Source organism: Thrips palmi, unplaced genomic scaffold (assembly GCF_012932325.1).
Source record: "Thrips palmi isolate BJ-2018 unplaced genomic scaffold, TpBJ-2018v1 HiC_scaffold_5, whole genome shotgun sequence".
NCBI lineage: Eukaryota > Metazoa > Arthropoda > Insecta > Thysanoptera > Thripidae > Thrips > Thrips palmi.
Window position 1 is genome coordinate 7,358,356 of NW_023144632.1, and position 14,839 is coordinate 7,373,194.

General features: G+C 60.3%; 2 protein-coding genes across 3 annotated transcripts in view; one reads left to right on the forward strand and one right to left on the reverse strand.

Moving 5' to 3' along the window:
• LOC117650261 (autophagy-related protein 16-1) overlaps window positions 1-14,839 on the reverse strand; it is a 183,139-nt gene that overhangs the window by 124,794 nt on the left and 43,506 nt on the right. The gene's annotated exons all lie outside the window — the stretch shown is intronic.
• The window catches only part of LOC117651390, a 55,917-nt gene that overhangs the window by 14,793 nt on the left and 26,285 nt on the right, over window positions 1-14,839 (forward strand). The gene's annotated exons all lie outside the window — the stretch shown is intronic.

Consider the following 14,839-nt stretch of genomic DNA (forward strand, 5'->3'; position numbering starts at 1 on the left):
GACGCGTCACGGACGCGTCACGGACGCGTCACGTCCACGCGCTACGCTCGCGTGTAGTCCGAGTCACGTTAGAGCGTTACACTCGCGATGCGTCCGAATTTCACGTGCGTTAAATCCAATGTCACTTCCACGCCACAGGTTCGCGAGTCAAATTCGCGTTCGCGTCACGCTCGCGTCACGGTGGCAAGTTACGGTCGCGTCATGTCCGCTGCAAGTTACAGCCGTGTCACGTTCACAATCGGTACGGTCACGTCACACTAGCGTCACACGTCCGCGCGTCGCGTTCGAAGAGCACCCAGCGGCAATTACTATTTCCGCTTGAAGTAAAAGGGCCCTAACGACATCTGCCTCACGTCACACCCCGCGTCATCGCGCTTGCAATGAAGAGAGTGGATGCACGTAACGGTGTCGGCCGCGGCGGTGCGGGGCGGGGCGGGGTGGTCGGGTGCGGCGAGTGTGGACTCTTCCCAGGAGACGATCCACCCAAAGATTAGGGAGCAACCAAATAGACTCGGTCGTGTAGGCTGCCCCCAGCCGCTGCCCCCCCCCCTCTGCCGCGGGTTTGCAGTTACATTTTCACGCCGTGACCGCGCCTCATTAAAGTCCGCCCGGAAAGGCAAATTAGCTTACTAATTGCGAGGCTATGTCTCAGTCCTAGCCTAGACTTTGCGCGCATGTCCTGCGAAAAAAAAGGGGGAAAACAATAAGCGCGCCATGCAAACGAGACGAAATGAAAACCTATTAGAAGCCGTGCCACACCCTTAAAGCACGCCTGTACGACACGGAGGGGTCCCCCCAGGTCCCCCTGGTGCCCCCGCAGGGGCCCGCAGAGGGACTCCAACACGCCGCGCGGTTCTATTTGCACACACGACCAATGCTCCTGTAACGCCACGCCACGCCACGCTCCCGCCACGCTCCTGTTTACTCGCTTATCGCGGGGAATCGCACACGGCACAGCAGACGCCTCCCGCCAAGAAATAAGGAACGAAAAAAAAAAAACACAGGCAGAAAAAGGAAGAAGGAAAGAAAGAAAAGAATGACGCTGTGCGCGCCACGCCGTCGCCCTGGACAAACAAAATGTGCGCTTGGGGGACAGTACGGGGTAACAGCTCGGAAACCAGTTCAGCAATTTAAAGCACAGCAGCCGCGGCCGGCCGCAGATCCTTCTTCCTTTTTTCTGCAGTGAAATTTTCATAGGATCAAAGCTGCCGATATACACGCGGTGGCGACACCCGGCCGGCGGGGCAGCCAGTCGGGATGCATTCCTCGGTGAAGTCATCCTCGATATCTTGCGAAAAGGCGGCCTCATAATGATAAGCCGCCGCCTATCATTTCCAGCACTGAAACGTAATAGATACGTGTGACACCGCCGCCGCAGTGCCGCCGTGCCGCCGCGGACCTTCGCGCGCGCGGGATCATTTTCACAATTAATTGGAAAACGGCGAAACAATAAAAGCGAGACGCATCCTTGCAAGGCCGGGGCGTGGCGTGGCGGGGCGGGGCGGGGTGTGGGGCCGGTGATCGCACGGGGGCAATCCCCCCCAAGCACCGCGGATAATTGGCACAGAAGGCGATGCAGAACGGACAGTAATTCCTCTACTTTCTGCGCTTCAAATTTCACGTCATCGGCCTCGCTGCCTCGCTGGCGCGCTGCCTCGTGGCGGGACGGCCCGAGCTGGCAGCCGGATGGATGAAGGCCAGCCGGTCCGCTAACTAGGATGCCCTATCCTAGACACAGCTCAAATTTTCCTTCCTGATGAACGTCATTAGAAGCGTCCGAGCGCGGCGCGGCGCGGCAGGTCCTCTCTGTTTAGCGGAGGTGACAGGACAGAGTACTTCCTGATCAAGCAAGCCATTAGCTTTCTCGCAATAAAGCTCGGTAATTCGTTAACGAGGAGACGGACGCTCTCACGTCCCATGGGAATGGCACGAGCCTCTCTATGAAGCGGCGTCGGACGCCGTGCCGGGGTCACCCTACCTTCCTTCCCCTCTCTCGCGCTCCATTCAAAGATTCGCCGGCCGCTGCACCCGAAGCTGCGCGCCAGCCGGCCGGCCGGCCCAGCCGAGCTCGGTCTAACTGGACTCGATAGTTTCCGAATAGATAATGACTGCACCAAGCTGGGCGGTCTGGTCGGGGTGCGCTGGGCACGGCCGGCGCAGCCTCCGGCCGCTGCGGCTCGGCTGCGGCTCGGCTGCACTCGATCTACTCGTCAGCTCGGCACAGCTTTACTTCGATATGTAACCAACGGCTATTATGGCCGTTTCAAAAAGTGGCGTTTATAAAATCGTTACTCCGAGTCGTTAAAGTAGTTAGCGGCGTGCGCTCATCGCCGCGCTGCCTCGCCGCGCTGCCTCGCCGGCTGTGGCGTACGGGACGCGCCTCGCACGCAAAGGCGGGGCCGGGCGGGGCCGGGCGGGGCCGGGCGAGGGGCGTCAAACGCCAGCACTCGAACACACTGTGAAAAAGTTGCGCAGCAAATGCGCGCATGCATGAAGCGAAGCGCGGAGAGCGGCCGAGCCTTTACCGAGTCCATCCCGCTACTGTTCGCGGGACGGGGTCGCGGTGCGTGGCGGTGCCCGCCTCTTCAATACGTCCGGCGCGGCATCGGCTCGGCCAAGGCGGTGCGGGGCTCGCACAGCATGTTCGCCGCTTCACCGCCACCGCAGCGTCCAACGGGGCTACGGCCAGGCCCACGGCCAGGGCCACGCCTGCTCATCTTCGTACAGTAAATCAATGCCGCGGCGCGCGGGCACGTGCTCGCCCTTTGGCAACGCGTTTCCGCCTCGCGATGGCGGAGGTGTCGCCAAACTGGCGAAGGCAGGCCTTTTGCCGGCAGCACACTTTCCAACGGCCTATGAAGAAAAGCGACGTCGCAAAAAGGCGAGATGAGGCGTTCCAGCGTTCCACCTGACACTTGCCCGATCAACTCATCAGCCGCGACGCGCGCGTCCGTTTCAGCCTCAAACTGCGGCGCGACCCGCCACGCCCCGCCACGCCACGCCACTCCGCGTCAACCAGGAAGATGGCCCGCTCATTTCCAAGTCGCTCTCTGAAAGAAAGAAAAAACTTAATCGAATTCACCATTGGAGAGACGGACTTTCTCCAGCCCTAGGTATGTGCCTGATATGGCTGTCACTGCACAGGGGAGGCAGCGCAGGCCGAGGCAGGGCGGGCAGGCAGGCAGGCAGGCAGGCAGGCAGGCAGGCAGGCAGGCCAGGGGGCCAGTAGGCCGCGCCACGTCGCGACGCCGCACCGCAGCGAACCGCATGGAGACTTCAACGACCGAGAGGCACGACAGTACGCACAGCACGCCGCGGTGCCGGCCGGCCGGCCAGCCCTACGGCTCGCCTTGGCTCGGCTCGCCTTGGCCAGCCTTCGCGCTCGCCTGACCGGGCCAGGCCGCTGCTTCGCTGCTTCGTGGCCAAGTCAACCTCAGAAGCATTCGGTTCGAAAAAGGGGAAGAAAAATGAGCCCGCAGGACCTCCTCCGTGTCGCATGCCCGAAAAGAGGCCTGGCTATCTGTATCTCGGGACTAGTTCCAGGTCATACGCACAACTTTCCCAAGGTCTCCCCGAAACAGCACTGCGAGGAACCGGCCGGGTTCCTTTCTCATGTACAGGGCAGCCCGGCTAAACGAGCGTTTGCCTTATCTCCCCAAGCGAAAGTCTTTCCATTTTTGAGCAGCACTGCGAGCCGCGCACTGCGAGCAGGGTAGCTGGCCCACTGGTATACGCCGTGGTGGGGCGCGGTGGGGCGGGGCGCGGCGGGGCGCGCTACACGGCAGCCCGTCGTCCAGTCATTAACAGGACCACACGCACACGGTCACGACTACACTCCCAATTCCCTCGCCAAAGGGCGCGTCGCGGCGCGAAGCACAGCGTGGTCCGGCGACGTGTGAGATCGCCACTTGGCTCACCGCGGGGCCCGGCCTGCTATCCGCCCGGCCGGCTACACTGTCGTAAAAGGGAACCATGCATAACGGCGCCCCGTGCACAGCCTGGGCACACGTCTCAGTCTCCGCCCGGCGACGCGTGCCAAAAAAGCTCGCAAACTAATTGGCTCAAATGGCCACGTCCAGCGGTAGGGCGCGCTCTGCCGACGCCGGGGCGGGATGCGCGCCGCGGGGGAGAAAAAATGAAGCATCCTTGTTAGAGAGAACGGGGCCCTCGCGTGGTTAGCATTATTTCTAGCGAAGCTTTTCCGACACTAAAAAAGTCTTCCGACCGAGCTGCCGCCGCCGCTGCCGGCCAGCAGGGCGCGCTTTTGTTCGGAACGGGGTCAGAAGCGCTAAGCGCCGCGCCGGGGCTGGCCGCCGAGCCGACGCGCAGCCGCGGACTGAAGGACGTCGGCCGCGTCCGCGGCGTCGTCGGGGCGGGTCCAGGACGCCGGGCCGGCAGCCCCGCAGGCCGGCCAGCGGCGAGGCAGCACCCGCACGGCGACCCGGCAGCCCTCTAGGCCAGGCCTCTAGGCCAGGCCGGCCGGGCACACTGTTTCGCCAATTTATGCGCTATTGTCCGTCAGCCCGGCCGGGCCGGCCAGCCCCTGGGCCCTCACCACGCAGTGCGCGGCGGTACGCGGCAGTACGTACACCGAGCACCTGTTTTCCCCGGCAACGCGGCGCTGCACCGCAAAAAAGAAGGGCGGCGGCGGGGCGCCCCTGGCCTACGATAGGGAATCCCATTCAAGCATTCCCGGTCACACCCGCGGCGGCGGGCGGCAGGCGGGTCGGCGCCTGCTCTGCATGCAGCGGTCATTTGTAGGCGGGCGGCGCGTCGTCGCGGCGCATCCCCGCGTCACGCGCTTTGCGGCGCTTTGCGGCGCTTGGCGGGCGGACCGCTAGGGCCAGGCCGGGCCGCCGGGCCACCGGGCAGCCAGGCAGCCGCCAGACACGTCCGGCATTCGTACATCGCGTCGCGGTAGCAGTGGCCAGCAGCGGCTAGCCGCGGCTAGCAGTGGCGATCCAGCCGGCCAACCCCGCCGGGGACCAACGGGGTCAGCCTGCCCGTCCGCCGCGGCGCGCCACGCCTCGGCCGCCGAAAGCCAATACCCGCGGCGATAAGGCGAGGCGGCATGCAGGCCGCTATCTCGGCATCGGGCGCCGCGGAAAACCAACATCGCCAAACAAACGAGGGCGGTCGTCCGGCCGGGGCGTGAATTTGCGAGCGACGGACGAGGCGGTCCCACGCCGCGCTGTTTCGGCCAACGACTCAATGCGGGCGAAACAACGCGGCTTGCTGGGCATTCCGGGGGCAGGAGGATGGACACACACACACGTGCAGGCACACACACACACACACACGGCCCTCGGCAGGACCCATACCGCTCGTAGGTGGATCCCGTTGCAGAGCCGAGCCGAGCACGGCCGAGGGCAGCCCTGGGGCAGCCGAGCCTGCCGAAGGCAAATCGAGCGAGCCGAGCCCGGCGGCCAGTCGTATACCGAGGAAGGCTCCGCCGGGCCCCGCCAGGCCCCGCCAGGCCCCGCCAGGCTCCGCTACACCCTACCATCCTCCCGCTGCGGTGGTGCAGTAATGGTTCCGAACGACTCGCGCTGCGCTGCACCGCACCGCGTAGCACGCCGAGGCAAAAAGAAGTACGTGTGCGCCGACACCCATACCGACAGCCGCAAAAACACCTGCAAGCCGTCGGAACTTTGACCCAAATTTGTGACGAAATTCGGTCATCTGCTCCCCGGCGGAGCGCGGCGACCGAACATCACCCCGAGCGTGTCTCATTAACGAGCCGTCAACGATCCGATGACACATTTGAGCAGCCAGCGGAGCAGCCGGCCAGGCAGCCAGGCAGGCAGGCAGCCAGGCAGCCAGACCAGAGGCGGAGGAGGCTGCAGCCCCCACGCCGCGTAACTGTCCGGGATCAGCGTCCAATGGCCCTTCCAGGAAAAGGAGCAAAACGGAACGAAATCGCGACAAGTTGGGCCGTAAGGCTCCAAAGGGAACAAGAATAACTTGATATACTGCGGAAAAAATACAGACCGGCTGTTTTGACGAAATTCCTCCCCCTCCCCCTCGACATAAAAGAATTGTGGTTGTACTGTGTGCTGCATAATGCTCTCAAATCATTTTCTTTATTCTTGCGTGGGCTTATCTTTGCATTTACATTGCTAAGAACAAACGTTCCTCATTTTAAAAAAAAAAATTCAGTTATTTTACCCAGTGCTTGTGCGAATCCAATTTGTATACGGCGGTCAAGAGGACCGCCATATAATGTCACCCAAGACGACAGGGCCGAGTTGAAAAAAAGTCGTGGGACCGTTCTGCACAGCGAGTCCCGAAAACCTTGTTTGAATTTCACAGATGGTTATCTCGGCCGCGCGCCGGACACGGCCGGACAGTGATCGGGCGGACAGCGCAGCCACGGCACTGCCACACACGACGTAAATTTATGCCCCCCCGTAAAAAGCGTGTTCCGCGACGGAATTTGGGCGCGCGCGTGATTGCGGTGATAAGCGAGGCTGCCCCTGGGGCCTGGGGCATCCCCACTGCCCAGCACCGCGACGCACCGCGACGCACCGCGACGCACAGCGAGGTGCAAAGGACACGCCCGCCCCTTCCGTTCGCACGAGCCAAGCTCGGCCCGGCTGGGAAGGAGCGGAGGAAAAAATGGAGGCGGTTTAAGGAAAACGAGGAGGACGCGCAGCAAGACGGACAGCCGCGGAGCTCCTCGCCTCGAATTAAGGGCACTGCTCGTCAGGGCTGGCGTGGCGAGGCGTGGCTCGGCGTGGCTCGGCGTGGCGGGGCTCGGGCCTTGGGCACGGCAGCCTTCGCCGCCAATACCGCCAAGTGCCGCCGAGTGTGCTCCCCGATATCGATGCCGGCCGGCCGGTCGGCCTTCCCACCGGTCCGCGGCGTCCGCGGCGCTAATGACGGTAAGGTCCCGGCCGACGCTGCGCTACGCTGCGCTACGCTGCGCTGCCTCCCAGGCCGCCGGCCCGGGCCGCCCCGCCCCGGCGCGCTGGCGCGCTACGTCGAACAGGTTCCAGTGCTCCCTCGGGACGGAACCCACAATGCGTCGGCGACGATAGCGCGCGCTAATAGGACGACAAGTAGCGGAGTGTGTCGCCGTCAACACGTTTTCGGCCACCGGTCGTTCCGTCGTGGTCCCCGTCCGAGTGCCCGGCGCGGCCGCCAGAAGGTTTAGGCCCTGCCGCCGAAACGGGACCTGTCGGCCGCCACTTCCCAGAGGCCTGGCTGGCTGGACCAGGAGTGGACCATCCATTCGATCCGCGTACCATTCCTCACGCTGGCTCCCTTCGGCGGGACGCGCCAGGCGGGACGGCTTCTCCAGAAGCGCCCCGTGTGTCATCGGCCCCGTCCCAAAAGGAAGGGCCAACCTTTCCGCGAAGCCCGCACCAGCCCGGCCAAGCCCCGCATGCCGCCGGCCCCCGCAGCAGAGCATGCGGGACGTCTGCAGTAAAAGTTTGAGATTCCCGTGGGGGTCACCTTGGCGGAGGGGACAAAGGCGACCTTTAGGGCGGCAGGGCGGCGGCAGCGCGGCCCTAGCATGATCGACGGGGACCTCCCAGCGCGGGGAGGAGGACCGGACACGACCGCGATTACCGATGCCGGCCCAAAACAAGCAAAATGGCGTTGCATTACAATTACGAGACGCATACCAGCAGGCAGCACCACGTAGTGCCACGTAGTGCCATGGGAACGGGGCCGATTATTTCGCTGACACGAACAGCGGCAACAAGAGCAAGGCGAGGGGCACTTGAACAGCGGCACGCAAGGTGCTGCGTCCCGCCGCGTCCCACCGACACTCCCTTATCAAACAGTATCACACCTCTTATTTCCCCCTGGTCTTTTCTTTTCTTTCGACGGTGTACCGCGGGGGCACTGGCTGGCCGTAGCACGTATTATTAGCTCGCAATGCCTTTCTGTCGTGACCCGATTTCCGGGGTCACGCGCTTAGGCTGGCCCTGGCCTGCTGGACATGCGTCCGCAGCTCGTAGGCCTACCTTGCTGTACTAGTTTTTAGCGTGTCCTTTGCAGCGGAGTTCGCCCCATCCACTGGCGAGGCTTTGGGCCTTAGGTTGGCCTAGCGCAGGATCGCCAATACGCACTCGGACCGAGGGTCCGTGGCACTATGGCTTTACCCTATCGCGCAGGCTGGCCTTGGCCGGCAAGCCCCACCGTGGCTTCTAGGCTGGCTCCGGAGCTCGGGTCGGGTCTGAGCGTTTGGAGAGAGAACACACTTTCAGAGTCCTGGCTTTTATTCCTGCCTGGGTTCGGGTGGTCAGCCCTGGAGACTCGTGAGTCCCCGAATGATGCTGGAGCAGAGATGCGGCTTAATTTATACCTTTGCGACGCACCCCTCCGGCCTCGGCGGCTCGCCGGTCTCGGCGGCTCGCCGGGCTCGCCGGGCCCTTGACCGTTCGGCCAGGCCCTTCGGGTGACTTCGGCTGACCCGAATCGAGATCGGCCGAAATCATGTGTGATTCCCCTTGGCGTGGGTGTCGTCTGCATCGGCTCGCCGCGCTGCACTCACAATGGCAGCCGCGGCCTCCTACCTGGCAGCGCTACAATGCTGCCAACGCGCCCTCTTCGTTGGCCACCCTGCGGCGTGGCCGGCGCGGCAAACTTGAATCGTCTACGCATCTCGCTAACTAACTATATGTAGACCAGCGCTGAAAGCGTGGCTCTACATCACTATCACCTTATTTAAAAAAATTATGAAAAAAAAAGATTTGACGTGAGGAACATGAAACAAAATAGCATGAGAATGAACCAAACAATGTGTGGGAATAAGCCGTCTCAAGACGCCTTATTTCAATTGAGCTGTGAGAAATTATTAATCTGCGTTAACAAGAAAATGGGTGATAGTGCACCTATCTTAACCTGACCAGGGCAGACCACGCCAAAATTACAATATTCATGGAAATTATTACAAATTAATCAGTATGTCAGGATACTTAATGTGAATGTGATTAGCTTAGGACACATGACGTGAATGTCGACTGTCACCTTACGAGGATCACAATTATCTCCTCGTAATTTGTTCGAAAGGAAACAATTTTTGAATATCCCTGACATGCAAACTTAGAGAAAGAAAACGTAAGGTAAACTGAAACTGAAATTATATTAGAATGAATGATTACACACATGAGTCGTAGCCCTAACAATCGTTGTAATTAGGCTACAATTAAATCTTAAATCTTAGAACTATTTTAAGATGTAGTTCGCGTGACAAAAATATTGCGTACCAACTTACGCCGGAACTAATTAGGAATTGTTTTCCAGCAACGCATATCTCTTCGGTTTGGAATAAAATTTCATTCCAAATTCTCCGGTACAATACACTCCAAAATTTCAACGATGTAGTTCTTACATGCGACAAATTTAACAAGCAAAACCATCCTTTAGAAAATAGATAGCTTATTTGCACAGAACAGTAGAACTCCGATGTGCTCAAATGCGTCTTTTTTTTTTTTGAGACTTTAATCTATTATCTAAGCACCATATAACAGTGGTTTGTGCTTTTGATGGCAATGACATGTAATTTGCGCGCACCAGCACACTCAGCTGCTGGCTGGAATAGTTCTAAAAGATTGTATAAAGTTTGATACAATTTTCTCCCTTTTTTTTTTTTAAAGACATACTTCATGCTCCAAACGGTACATGAACGGGTCCTTGAAACTGTGAGCTTTCGTTCGACAGTCTCCAAGAAACACCCCACCATACGACAATTCCCTTCCGTACATGGAACAGGGATCGTCCACAGCACAGACTCGGGCACACTGCCCTCCGCGCCTGTACTCTACACACTCTCACACTGACACACACACAATCCACAAATCCACACACTCGCAAATCCACACTCTCGTCATCCGTCCGTTGGGCCCGCGGCACGGCATGACTGCCCAATCCGTTCCGGGCTATTGTAGCCCTCGCCTCGCCCCGCGTGGGGCTCGGTCACTCGACGGCTCCCCTGCCCGTGGTCGTGGTACAGGGTGAGTCGTTGGCCGATTGGTCGGTCGGCCTGCATCAAAGTAATGTGCCTACTTACTTTCGGCAAGCTAAAATTATTTTGAGTATCGACGACCCGTCTTAAGCGTATAGTACATATTCAATCCATACCCCTATATACTCCAACCTACTTTTCGGCTTGCGCCTATTATTTTCGGTGATACACTGCTGATGAGTATGTAATGTAATTTAGCTTAAATTAAAGGTTTAGCGATCTCGTAATTTAGCATTGTAACAGTGGTTACCTTCGGCTATTAAAACCGGCACGACACTTCAACAGCGTCACCTGCCATCCGGCAGCGTTGTAACAATGGTTACCTTTGGCTATTAAAAACCAGCACGACGCTTCAACAGCGTCACCTGCCATCCGGCAGCGTTGTAACACTGGTTACCTTTGGCTATTAAAAACCAGCACGACGCTTTAACAGCGTCCATTGCCATTCGGCAATCGTAACTCGACACACATTCTTATTTTTCGACACCATTTCCGCAACATATTTTCTCCCTAGTCTTCGATATCATTCTTCGCCAGTATAAATTTTTTGTATTCAACGCCTTACGCCTTAAACAATTATAGATTTTGTAATGAAACGCCTCATGCCTCAGACAATTGTAATTTTTGTAATGCAACGCCCACGCCTTAAATATTTATAACATTTTCGCCGATAATTTACACGTATGTAATGCTTATCTCCATGTAATTATTTTTCGCCTATTTTATTCGCCGGGACAAGTTTCGGGTACACTGTCGGAAACAAGTTGCCCCGTCCGCGCGCTCCTCTAGCGCGTCATAGTTGCAGGCGTCTCTGCTCCTCTGCACAAACGCGCGAGGGTGACACACCTGGCCCGGAAAGGGGCGTGGCGTACCTGGCCCGACTTGGCCAGCCGGACTGCGGTCGCGCCGCTGTGCATCCTTTGTAGTCACGACGGTGATTCCGCGCGCTGGGGTGTCCACTCGGCACAGATGCCGAGGCATCCACCACATCGATCGCATGATGCAGGTCGATGCTGGCCAGCCCAAGCTAACACGTGAACGCCCGGTGGCGCGCAACGACACCATGGGCCCGCGTGCACGGCCCCAACCAAAAGGACTCTTTGTTCAGCGCTCCAGAATAACACTCATAGTCACAGCACCAACTGTCTCACTAGCCTACACTAACACCTTGACAAATCAACACACTTCACTCACAGACTGTCCGCGCGGCGTGAATCACTTATCTGACAAAACTTTAGCCTTAAAACGCGTCCCTCGGTGAGCGGCGGCTGTTGCGGCGTCTTGGTTGGTCCACTGGGCCTCTTGGTGGGGCCTGGCTGTCCAAACGCCTGGTCCTGCTGCGCCGGCGGGTTGGATGCCTCCCAGGTCTGCGTGGTGGAGTCTGGCTGCGGTTTCGGGTGCCTGGACGCCTGCAGCAGCACCAGTAGCGGCGTTGGGGAGGGCCCTGCAGTGCGTCGTCCAGCGCCCTAGTCCAGCGGAGCAGCGTCAGCAAAGCCGCCCGGAATGCCGCCAAGAGCAGGAACATCACGGTTTTTCAAACTGACACGCCCGTCGCCGCCATGCCGATCGCTTCAAGACACAATGACAGTCTGACACTCTGAAATTTTTCACTCACTGACTTGACACGTAAAACACGAACACGCGCGCGATATGTTTGACCATCGAATACTCGGCTGCCCAAAACAGGAAAAGTAGGCCCAACACAGGAAAGTAGTCTTCCCTCTCAATGCTCAGATCCCACCGCTGCCACCAGTATGTCGTGACCCGATTTCCGGGGTCACGCGCTTAGGCTGGCCCTGGCCTGCTGGACATGCGTCCGCAGCTCGTAGGCCTACCTTGCTGTACTAGTTTTTAGCGTGTCCTTTGCAGCGGAGTTCGCCCCATCCACTGGCGAGGCTTTGGGCCTTAGGTTGGCCTAGCGCAGGATCGCCAATACGCACTCGGACCGAGGGTCCGTGGCACTATGGCTTTACCCTATCGCGCAGGCTGGCCTTGGCCGGCAAGCCCCACCGTGGCTTCTAGGCTGGCTCCGGAGCTCGGGTCGGGTCTGAGCGTTTGGAGAGAGAACACACTTTCAGAGTCCTGGCTTTATTCCTGCCTGGGTTCGGGTGGTCAGCCCTGGAGACTCGTGAGTCCCCGAATGATGCTGGAGCAGAGATGCGGCTTAATTTATACCTTTGCGACGCACCCCTCCGGCCTCGGCGGCTCGCCGGTCTCGGCGGCTCGCCGGGCTCGCCGGGCCCTTGACCGTTCGGCCAGGCCCTTCGGGTGACTTCGGCTGACCCGAATCGAGATCGGCCGAAATCATGTGTGATTCCCCTTGGCGTGGGTGTCGTCTGCATCGGCTCGCCGCGCTGCACTCACAATGGCAGCCGCGGCCTCCTACCTGGCAGCGCTACAATGCTGCCAACGCGCCCTCTTCGTTGGCCACCCTGCGGCGTGGCCGGCGCGGCAAACTTGAATCGTCTACGCATCTCGCTAACTAACTATATGTAGACCAGCGCTGAAAGCGTGGCTCTACACTTTCGATATGGACGGCATTCCCTTCGGGCTCCCTTCGGGCCTCCGCCGGGTCTCCGGGTCCCGCAAACTACAAATGGGATTGGCAATGGCGAGGCGGTCGATCCCGGCCCGACAGGCATCACTCGAGCGCCCTGCCGCCTTCGGCTCGGCCCGTGCCGCCCGCCACTAGATTGTCATTCAATCCCGCGATGCGGCGCAGTTCTCGAGATCACACCTTTCCGCTCGCGCAGCTCGCGCATTCCACACACAGCTTTCACCGCGGCGCTTCCACGGCGCTTCCACGGCGCCCAGCACGACGCGGCAGCCAAGCCGCCCCAGAATGTCCACACGTTTTCAACCTTTTTTTTTTCATTATTTTCCAAGAGCGTTGCGCTGCGTTCGATCGGACGACGCGCGCACCGCGGCCTGGAGAAAGCCTCGGGCGTTATCACTGCTCTGGGGCACGGACGACGCGCCGCCGGACAGACGCACGGTAGGGGGGGGGGGGGGGGGGGGGGGGGGGTCGCTCGCATTGGCGTGTTCCGCTGGGCCTCGGTGACGGCCTCGGCGACGGCCTCGGCGACGGCCTCGGCGACGGCCTCGGTGACGGCCTCGGCGACGGCCTCGGCGACGGCCTCGGCGACGGCCTCGGCGACGGCCTCGGCGACGGCCTCGGTGACGGCCTCGGCGACGGCCTCGGCGACGGCCTCGGTGACAGTGTAGGACGTGTCGGGTTCCAGCCCCCGGGCCGTGGCGCGTGCGCAGCGGCGCGGCCTTCGGCGCAGCGTGATCCAGGGTGGCGCTGAGCCCTCGGCCAAGCCATCACGCCGGGGACCTATATTCCCAAACTTTCTACGCGCGGCCGTCACCACCGCTCTGCACTGCCTCAAGAATGGCCAGCCTATCGCCAAAAGTAGTCCACGACTAATAATCGGTCATGGCGGACCGCCCCGCCCCGCCCCGCCCCGCTCCCCGCCTCGCTCCGCCCGCCGCAGCAGCCTTGTTGCAGGGAAGGCAAACAAAAGATTGTGCAGCTGTCACGAGTCCTGGTAGTCTAGCCGCCCGACCGTTGGCTTCCCCCTCCCCTCCCCCTTTTCCAACCCTTTCTCCACACGCGCCTCCTACACATTCCCAAGTCCCTCAATGTGTCCCCCAGCCGCACACGCGTGTCGCGTTGCGCGAGGCCCGTTCATATTCAAATCCCGCGCGGAAAACCGGAAAACGCGACACACCCGCAGCAGCCTCGGCGGTCGCCCCGAGCGAGCGCGCATCTCAAAACTGTAAAACGACGGCAAAGGTGAATGTGTCACGCAGGCAGCGCCACTGCCGCTACTACCGCCACTACGCGTAGCTACGCGGCGCCGGCCCGGCCCGGCCGGGCAATGAAATGGCAATGAGAGTCCAAATTGCCGACGCTCCGTACCGCTTTGAAGCAGCAGGCCTGACTAGGCCACGGCGACGCCACGCCGAGGTGCCGCGCGGGGACCAGCCGGCCGTAGGGACCGTCTGGAAGCGACGAGGGACGAACTGGTGACGAAACAATGTCGCCAAGAGGGTGGCCGTGCAGAATAAGTCACCGGTGTAAATGCATTTTGTTTTTTTGTTTTTCGGAAACATAAGGAACTTCCTTAAAATACGATTTGTTTGCAGGGGAGGAACCGAATACTGTGGCTAGAATTGAGCTGTATCACCGCTCTGACACATCAACGTTTTCTTTGTTTTTTTTATTTTACTGCCTTTTGGTTAAATGTGCGTACGCCAACTTGAAGGTCACTGACGCATTGCTTTTTTTGTCCTCAGGTGAGTGCGCGGGTAGACGGCTGCGAGTGACAGCGGCCAAGTAAGGCACAACGCGACGGCAATATTTAATAGGCAGGGCGACACTCCCGTAACGAGGAGGCCGATAATCTGAGCATGATTGAGGCTCGGAACAAGGGCGGGGCGGGGCGGGGCGGGGTGGGGCTGGGCGGGGCGGGCCGTTCAGGGCGTCGCCTTGTCCCGCGGCGCGATCAAGGGCCTCACATCTGGACAAAGTAGTAGGGCGTCGCGGCGGGGCTCCAGCAGAGGGGCGTCGTCGCCTCGCCGCGACGCGCCGCGACGCCTCGGCTCTGCAACGGTGCCAAAATAACGACACTCGACGAGGCGAGCGCAGCATCAGCGGCGCGGCGGCTCGGCCAGCGGCGTAGCCAAGGCGTAGCCACGACGGGGCGAGACAGGCGGCGCTGCAGTGAGGCGGCAGGTCGGGCTGTCACAGTGCACTAGCGCACAAGTGCACGCACCGCGGTACAGGAGCAGCCCCTGGAGCCGGGTGCAGGTGTCCGCCAGGGTGGTTGGGCGCAGGTGTCGGCCAGGGTGGTT